Genomic DNA, 10,145 nt, shown 5'->3' on the forward strand with positions numbered 1-10,145 from the left:
GTGTTGTGCCATTGCAATTGAATTTGATGACTCAGCATCTTAAAATACTTAATCTGTTCTCTGGGAATCAGAAAATGTGGGGAACCTACCTGGAATCTTTTGGTCTTAAGTGCTTTTACTTCAGTTCACTATGTCCTACTTTCAGTTATTTAAGGGACTGTACTCAAAATTATGTATACAATTTGTTCCCCAAATACATTACTTCCCTTTATATAATTTTTACATTTTAGGTATATTTATATACTATTCGGTTATTTATCTGTATGTATATTTGAGTGTCAAGTGCACATCCAACCACTAATAGATGACTTAATCCATAGCTTATATATTTTGACCATATGGAAAAAGCCTGCATTCCCCCCCAAATTCGTGATATCTACCGAGCAGCAATAAGAAGAACGTTGTGAATATTGTGTGTGTGTGTGTGTGTGTGTGTGTGTGTTGGCAAACCAGCAATTGATTTAATTCCTCATTATTCAACAAGTTTTATTGTGTATCTTCAATGTGCCAGCTACTGGGAATATCAAGATGAATAAAACATGATTCCTGACACATTTACCATCACCATGGAACTCAATCAAATGGTTGAAATAAATACACAAATAAATAAAAACAGTGGAAAGTGTTGTGAATGGAGCAGGCATCATGTGAAGGAGTGGCAAGAAGAGATAGAGTGAAGCTCTTGAATTTCACATTCTTCACGGTTGAAAGAAGAGGGCAAGGCTTGAGCACTCCTGGGATATCAAACCTGAGAGTAAAGTAGTGAGCCAAAGAGATGGGAATTGCAGGAAAGAAAAAGACAAAGTTCAAAAGACCTGAGAGATACTACCTTCCTAGTCTAAGTTGCAATAATTTCTCATGGGGATTGCAGGAATACCTTGAAGATATCGTGGGTTTAGTTCCAGACCACCATAAAGCAAATATTGCAATACAGCGAGCCAAACTAATTTGGTGTCTCAGTGCATTTAAAAGATGTTTATACTGTACTGTGGTCTATTAAGTGTGTGACAGCATTCCTTCTTTAAAAAAAAACAATGTTCATTCCTTAATTAAAAAATACTTTATTGCTAAAGTATGCTAATCATCATCTGAGATTTCAGAGAGTTGTAATCTTTTTGCTGGCCGGAGGGTCTTGCCTTGATGTTGGTGCCTGCTAACTGATCAGGGTGGTGATTGCCAAGGGTTGGGATGGCTGTGGCAATTTCTTACGTTAAGACAACAAAGAAGTTTGCCAAGTGATTGATTCTCCTTTTATGAATGATGATGTTTGAAACATTGTAACTACAGTAGACCTCTTTCAAAATTGGAAACAGTTCTTTCAAACCCACTTGCTGCTTTATCAGCTAAGTTTATGTAATATTCTAAATCCTTTGTTGTCATTTCAACAATCTTCACAGCATTTTCACCAGGAATGGATTTTATCTCAAGAAACCACTTTCTTTGCTCATCCATAAAAAGCAACTCTTCATCCATTTGTACCGTGAGATTGCAGCAGTTCAGTCCCATCTTCAGACTCTACTTCTAATATCAATTCTCTTGCTATTTCTGTCATATCTGCAGTTATTTCCTCTGCTGAAGTTTTGAACCCCTCAAAGTCTTCTATGGGGGTTAGAATCAACTTCTTCCAAACTCCCATTCATATTAATATCTAACTTCTTCCCATAAATCCCAGATGTTCTTAATGGCATCCAGAATGGCATTCCAGAGATTTTCAATTTGCTTTGCCCAGTTCCACCAAAGGAATCACTATCTGTGGCAGCTATGCCCTTATAAACTGTATTTCTTCAATAAAAAGACTTGAAAGTTGAAATTACTCCTTGATAGCTTGTCTGTGGAATGAATGTTGTGTTAACAGGCATGAAAACAACACGAATCTCATTGTACATCTCTGTCAGAGCCCTTGGGTGACCAGGTGCATTGTCAATAAGCAGTACTATTTTGAAAGGAAACTTTTTTTTTTTCCCCTAACCGTAGGCTTAAAATACCTTATGTTGTAAACAGATATGCTGTCATCCAGGCTTTGTTGTTTCATTTATAGAGCACAGATGGAGTAGATTTAGCATAATTTTTAAGGGGCCAAGGATTTGGGAGATGGTAAATGAGCACTGGCTTTAATGGGTAGTCACCAGCTGCATTAGCCCCTAATAGGAGAGTTAGTCTGTCCTTTGAAACTTTGAAGCCAGGTATTGACTTCTCTCTAGCTACTGAAGTCCTAGATGGTATCTTCTTCCAGTAAAAGACTGTTTCATCTACCTTGAAAATCTGTTGTGTAGCGTAACCACCTTCATTCACAATGTTCTCTACATCTTCTGGAGCACTTGCTGCGGCTTCCACATCAGCACTTGCTGCTTCACCTTGCATTTTGATGTTACGGAGATGGCTTCTTTCCTTGGACCTCATGAGCCAATCTCTGATAGCTTCTGACTTCTCTTCTGCAGCTACCTCACTTCTCTCAGCCTTTGTAGAATTGAAGAGAGTGAGACCCTTGCTCTGGATTAGGTTTAGGCTTAAGAGAATGCTGTAGCTAGTTTGATCTTCTATCCAGACCACTCAAACGTTTTTCCATATCAACAATAAGCCTGATTCACTTTCTTATCATTCATGTGTTCACTGTAACAGCATCTTTAATTTTCTTCGAGAACATTTCCTTTTCCTTCACTAATTTATTTGGTTCTTTGGTGCAAGAGTCCTAGCTTTCAGCCTACCTCAGCTTTAGGGCAGGCCTTTCTCACTAAGCTTAATCATTTTTAGTTTTTTTTTTTATTTAAAGTGAGAGATGTGTGACTCTTCCTTTCAGTTGAACACTCAGAGGCCATAGTAGGGTTATTGATTGGTGTAATTTTTTTTAATTTTTTTTTTCAACGTTTTTTATTTATTTTTGGGACAGAGAGAGACAGAGCATGAATGGGGGAGGGGTAGAGAGAGAGGGAGACACAGAATCGGAAACAGGCTCCAGGCTCCGAGCCATCAGCCCAGAGCCTGACGCAGGGCTCGAACTCACGGACCGCGAGATCGTGACCTGGCTGAAGTCGGACGCTTAACCGACTGCGCCACCCAGGCGCCCCTGATTGGTGTAATTTTAATATTGTTGTGTCCCAGGGACTAGGGGAGCCCAAGGAGAGGTAGAAAGATGGGTAAATGGAGCAGTCAAAACACACTCAACATGCATCTGTTTAGTTCACTGTCTTATATGGGTGTGGCCTGTGGTACCCAAAACAATTACAATAGTAACATCAAAGATCACTGATCGTCATAACAAATTAATAATAATGAATTTGAAATATCCTGAGAATCACCAAAATATGACACAGAAACATGAAGTGGGCAAATGCTTTTGGAAAAATGGCACCAAGAGTCTTGCTTTGATGCAGTGTTGCCATAAAACTTCAATTTGTAAAACAACAACAGTAACCCCCCCCTCAAAAAAAAAAAAAATCGGTCAAGCGCAGTAAATCAAGTGCAGGAAAATGAGGTATGCCTGTACTTCAGTAGCTACCACAACATTCTCCTTCAATTCATTCTTGCCTGTCTTCAGTACATTTTCTATGCAGTAGCCTGAGTATGCACACACACACACACGGAGTTCGTGTGATTCTATGCTTATTGTCAGTGGTTTCCCATTGCTCGTAGAACAAACACCTAAATGTCATCTGTGAGGATCTTGTGATCTGGCTCTGCAATCTCATCACGTATCATGTCGTCCTTTTTTCTCTTTCTGTTCCAGCTGCTTCAACTTTTTTCTAATCCTTACACTTACGGGGATTACACTTACACTTCTCTTCCCACCTCAGGACATTTTGTTAACATTGTTTTTAATGTTTTCCATCTTCCTTCCCACTTTCTTCCTCTGGATAATGGCTCTTCATTCTTCAGAACTTCACGAAAGCTTTACTCTTTAAAAGGAAGTTCTCTCTAACTTTTGTGACTCTGTCAAATTCACCTGTTACAGGCCCTTAAAGTACCCTGTATCTCTTCACAGGAATTATTTATGAATTAATTCATCCAATAAATAGATATTATACATTTACTATGTGCCCTTCACTCATTCAAGCAACTACAATATATGCATAAGCAAATAAGACAAAAAAAAACCCTCTCCTCTATAGAACTTACTTATATTCTAGCGCAAAGAAAGAGGTCAAAACAAAGAAGTAAACAAGTATCAATGCCACAAGGTAATATGTACCATGGGTACAAATAAGGAGTGGGAATGAGAGTAGGAATGTGTGAGAGGACGAGTTGGAATTTTAAATGGATAGTCACAGAAAGTCGAACTGAGAAGGCAACATTTGAGGTAAGACTTGAAGGAGGCAAGTAAATAAATACCCCATATGGATATCTTAGAAACAGCCAACCCAGCAAAGAGAATGGGAAGTACAAAGACCGTGTAGCAAGAGTGGGACTGGAGTTTTCAAGGGCCAGCAAGAAACCTATTGTGTCTTGAGTGCAATGGGTAAGAGAGAGAATAGTAGGAACTATGGTTCGAGAAGTAAGAGTGACGAGATTGTATGGAATCATGTTAAGAACTTTGGCTTTTACTCAGAAGCAGAAAGGAAATCTTTGGAGTGTTTGATGGGAGGGATACATGATCCAACGTATAATATAAAAGGACAGCTTTGGCTACTGTGTTGAGAGTAGGCCATAGGCCATAAACGGAGGAAGGGAGACCAGTTTGTGGTGCAGACATTTCCATGACCTAAGTGAAAGAAGATGGTGAAACTAGAATGTTAGCAGTGGAGGTTGTAAAAAGAGGTTGAACTCAGCATATAGTTTGAAATATAGGAAATAGCATTTGTAGACAAGGCAGGGCTTTACATATGTAAGACAAAAATTAATAATGCCAGGGTTTATTTTAATTTTTTAATGTTTATTTATTTTTGAGACAGAGAGAGACAGAGCATGAACGGAGAAGGGGCAGAGAGAGAGGGAGACACAGAATCTGAAGCAGGCACCAGGCTGTGAACTGTCAGCATAGAGCCCGACGCGGGGCTCGAACTCACGGACCGTGAGATCATGACCTGAGCCGAAGTCGGAGGCTCAACCAACTGATCCACCCAGGAGCCCCAATGCCCATGGTTTTGATGTGAATAACATCAAAATAACATTGAAACATCAAAAATAATTATTTAAAAATAATGAGCCTGGATGAGCTTATCAAAGGAGTGAGTGTGGATAGACAAGGGAGAGGAAGGACAAGGACTGAGATCTTGGACTCACCTACCACAGTCATACTTCCATTTTCATTGTAATCATTATTGGATCAGTGACTATCTTCCACACTGACCATGGTAGAGAAGATATAGAAACCCAAGGAAAATTCTGCAGGTGTACTCTCCCATTTCCCCCATCCCAGTAACCTGTATTCTTTTAACCTTTATTTGTTTTAGAGGTTATTTTTCAAAAAATGTATTTGAGAGAGAGAGAGTGCACAGGGGAGGGGCAAAGGAAGACAGAGGGAGAGAATCTTAAGCAGTCTCCATCCTGTGCATGGAGCTCACTCCCAGGACCACAGGATCATGAACTGGGCTGAAATCAAGAGTCAGACGCTCAACCAACTGAACTGCGCAGGCACCACTCTTTGAACCTTTAGTTAGCCCAATCCTTACCCTTCATTCACAGGTGACCATCCCCCTCAATTTTTCCTGTTTCCATTGCCCATTGCACACAAAAGCTTGCACTTACTATTTATGTTTATCCATACATTCTAATGCATTGATTGCACATGACTTTTCTCTTAACATAAATAGAAATACATCAAGTTCAGAGTTTGATGAAGACCAGGATTAGTACCATTAAAAATAAGCGTAATTTTACTGTACTTGGTATCACATAATTTATCTTTCTGTTCTTAAATTTTTGTTAGCAATTCCATTAAAGGAGATGAAATTATTATCTCTTATTTAACATCTCAGGGACCAAAATGTTTGAACAGAAAGTGGATAGACGTTAAAACTACAAATTGAGAATTGGAATTAAGTTGTTTGACTCCTAGTCAAGAGATAGGAATAAGATTTTAATTTGCCTAAACTTTCCTTCACAAGGGAAGAAGTTAGCTCATTAGTAGAACAATATTAGAGTTGAAATTTCATACTTATTGTTTTTGTTATTTACCATTGATACTTCACAGAATTAGTCATGCATATTTTCATTAACAACCTAAATGAATTACAGAGAGTGTGGTTAAGAGAGAAGTGTTTCTTTATATTTTGTATGCAAGAGAAAGCATTTTGTACTAGAATCTCTTTAGACCAGAGTTTCCGTTTCAAACCTACCATTTGACAGAAATTTCTACATATGAGAAGTTCACCACTGTATCCTTACCACATTCTGAGGACTAAACAGTGAGTAGATCCAAATCCGAAAGAACCGAATGCTAATTATTTCAGTCCATTAAAGTCCTGACGAACCTCAATATATCCAGAACAAGAAAGGAAACCAGCAATGACTGCAACAAAATCTGAAGAGCCTGATTTCACAGTTTGATGGAGAATGTGGAGGATCTTATGAAGTGTCAAGAATAAAAAAAAAAGTGAGTTGAAAATAATTTAGTGATACAACTGTAATCTACACTTGCTTCAGGAACTTGGGCAACATTGTCACCATGGATGTAGAACTTCTGAGGTTTATCAACCGATTTCATCAATGAGAAAAACATCACATAAAAATCCACAGCACCCTAGCTGTTGTATCAAGTAAGGGTGAATCTGCACGCTGAATTACTAAATGTATTCCCACACTATAACAAAATTGTGGACCTGAGAAAATGTAGTACTTTCTAGTTTGTAAAGTCTGTCAGAGATCGGGTTCTTCAATGGCCAATTTGAGGGAAGCTGGCACACAATTTAAAGATGTAATTTGAGTCATGGCTGATGATATACTTTTACTTGTTTAGCCTTTTATGCAGCTTGTTTGCATTACTTGAACAGATTTGCTGTTTCTATTCTAACTGCATTGTGTATGGCATGAGGAATGCTGATTAATTCTTGTCGGTAATCATCACACATGCTGCCAGTGTTGTACATTTATATCCTCCATTACATAATCTATGTATTCATTCCTTATGTTATTAGTGGAAGTGGCGTGTAATAGGTAAATAAACCTGCTCCTGATTTAGATTTAAAGTGACTGTCGATCCTTTTCTGTTTTTAAAAGTTAGAAACTGCATCAGATGGAGGAATCTGGTATAGGATTCATCCGCTTCAACTAACTTTAATTAGAATTCTCTAATTGTCCCTACAGCTGCCACCAATAGTAAACTCTAGAATATCAATTGTAATTGGAAGATAAATTTGCATTTTATTCATGACATGAAGTTAATATGTCTTACTTTGTGAACTTTAAGGCAGCGAAGCTATTCAGTGCCATTGGAGTATCACTGAATAGCCTTTTTTTTTTTTTTTATCGTTTTGACACTTACATAGTTGATGACTGTCTTATCTACTTTTAAAAAGAAAAGTAGGTAAAAAGTGATTTGTAAACTACTTACTGGTTTACTCAGAGACTGGTGAGTAATAATGAGTTAATATGTTTTTAAATTATGGGTTACAGTTTGAAAAGACGTTTCACCAGAAGCCCTAAAGCATTAAGAGGAAGTAAACTGTCAGTCCTTGCTTTATGCTCACAGTCAAGTTACAATTTAGCGTAGGAAAAGTATAGAAAAATAAATAACAGCTAATATAACAAAACTAATGTATTCATGTCTTCGTAACCTTATTCCCAAATTTCTCATCCTTTCTTGAGATGCCAAGTTTGAACCACCATATCAGAGGATAGAGTCAATATAATTAGTCTTCGCATTTTTTAGAAGAGTAAATGAAGTCCCAGTTTCTGAGAATGGCACTGTTCATAATCTTTTATTTCATAGTTACTTACTCCTTAAAGAAAGTAGAAGGTGTAACTACTTGCAATGGCTTAAATAAGAAAAAAGGGAATACATTAGCCGAGAAAAATTGAAAGATCCTAAACAGACTAAAGCCAGGATCACACTATTTTATCTTATTCTGTCTCCATAGTGTTCCTAGTCAGCTGTATTCTGAGGCCTCATCTGTTTAAGTTGCCCCCTAGCACCTCTAAACATATATTTCCATTGCTAAGAATTCTTGTACAGGGAAAAATTTTCTTTTCAGACAAATCCAGCAAAAATCCCAGAAATAATTCTTGGTAGGTCCAGTTGGCCTAAGTTAGATCATGTGCTCCACGCTTAGCCAGTCACTGTTAACAGAGAAGTTTTGGCTAATCTTATGCAAACACAATATGAAAGTTGTGTTTAACCTATGCTTAGGAAGAGATAAGCCTCTTCCAACCACATTTACTGGGAACAAAAGAATAGTATGTTTCCAGGGAAAATCAGAGTATGACTATATAAACAAAAAGGAAAATTGACATTGGACAAGGGAAAAAAAATACGCAGGATGCCTGGGTGGCTCAGTCGGTTGCACATCCAATTTCGGCTCAGGTACATGAGTTCAAGCCCCACGATGGGCTCTGTGCTGACAGCTTGGAGCCTGGAGCCTGCTTCAGAGTCTGTGTCTCCCTCTCTCTGCTCCTCCCCCACTCATGCTCTCTCTCTCAAAAATAAACAAACATTCAAAAAATAAATAAAAATAAAAAATAACTGCAAGAAGAGTAGCAAGGAAGGACTGAAGAAGGGGAAAGAGAAGAAAGAGAAAGCGAGAAGAAAGGAGAGAAAAGAAGAGGAAATGATGATAAGGGTCTACTACATTATGTTTTATTGAAGGGTTAATGGGCAAGGAAGCAGCAGGAGGGAGGAGGCAGAGAGACTGAGATCTTCACTGGAATCCTAAAAGGATAATTAATTTCTCTATAATTGTGTGATAACTCTATTTGGTTAACTTGAAAGATCCGTTTTTATTAATTAGTCATGTATATGCATAAACACACACAACACACAGGCACACACAACACCGTTATGTTTGTGGGTCCACATGAGTTACCCCATTGCTTTACAGAAATGTGTACAAATATTGATTGTGTAGAAGTTAGCTATAGGTTTATATGTGCGATGATTTGTTTCAGAGAAGTAAGACAAGATCACAAAATCTCAGAATACAAGCCAGATTTTAGCCACCAACTCTAACATGCATTTCACACAGATTCTTTAATTGTATTTTCTGCAAACCTATATCTCACCAGATTTGGTCCAATGAGTATGATTGAAGACAAAGGTTGACTAGTTTCAGCACACTTAATGTTTTTCATCTTGGACTCAATTACTTTATGCTCATGAGAAAATTCATATTTGTTTTTCCTAGGAAAAGCAAAGTCATATTTCCCATTGTATGGTATTATTTTATCGAATAACAAAACTACAGGTAATAAACACTTAAATGATTATAACAACTTTGCTATGAAAACAAAGATGGCACATTTAGAGAAGCTGTACCATGGATGGCAGTGACAGCTTAATGTGTTTGTTCTTTGTTGAAAAGTGTAAATCCTGCATAAAGGACTTCTGGTTCCCACTTAGGTATATAGGGATCTAGGAAATGTATCACTTTAAACTTTACTGAAAGAGGAGGATCAGTGTCAGAGGAAAAGTGGAGTCAAAACCACAAGATGGGGGAGTAAATGCAGGGCAGGCAAATGCAATAACTACTACATGGAGAAATAGAAACTCTCATCATCGCCTGCACTTCAATCTCGTAGCTAGAGAAGGAAGAAATACACAGTAAGTGGGCCTGTAATCTTGTTAGAGTAACAGGCAGTATTCCCAAGTGTTCAAATCCATACTCTCTTTGTTGTCAACATGTGAGAGAGCCTCCTCTGCTCTCTGCCCCAGTGGTTCAGGTAGACTGATTTCACACCGCTAGCTTTGCCGGTGAGGGAGGGATTACATGAGCCCATCTTGATTAGTAAATATATGGACCGGTGATTCAGCGATAGGTACAACATACATGTCTAGCGAAACCAGCATATTCTCCCTCTCCCTCTCTCTCTCTCCAAACCCCATTCAGAAATCACTGCAAAAGGTGACACATTTTTTTCTGCTAAGCTTGCCAAATTCAATATGGTATGACTGGAGCTCCTGGTTACCATGTTGCTCATTCCCAGGAGTGGGAATCTCCCTGAAAATAAAGCTAAACAGATTCAAGCCTAGACGTAAGACAGAGAGAAAAACATCTAAC

General features: G+C 38.2%; 1 pseudogene; it reads right to left on the reverse strand.

The window, feature by feature from the left end:
- Positions 1 to 1,077: 1,077 nt before the first annotated feature.
- LOC122218450 lies at positions 1,078 to 2,816 on the reverse strand (annotated as a pseudogene).
- Between the last annotated feature and the right edge of the window lie 7,329 nt (positions 2,817 to 10,145).

Source organism: Panthera leo, chromosome B1 (genome assembly GCF_018350215.1).
Source record: "Panthera leo isolate Ple1 chromosome B1, P.leo_Ple1_pat1.1, whole genome shotgun sequence".
In the NCBI taxonomy this organism is placed as follows: domain Eukaryota; kingdom Metazoa; phylum Chordata; class Mammalia; order Carnivora; family Felidae; genus Panthera; species Panthera leo.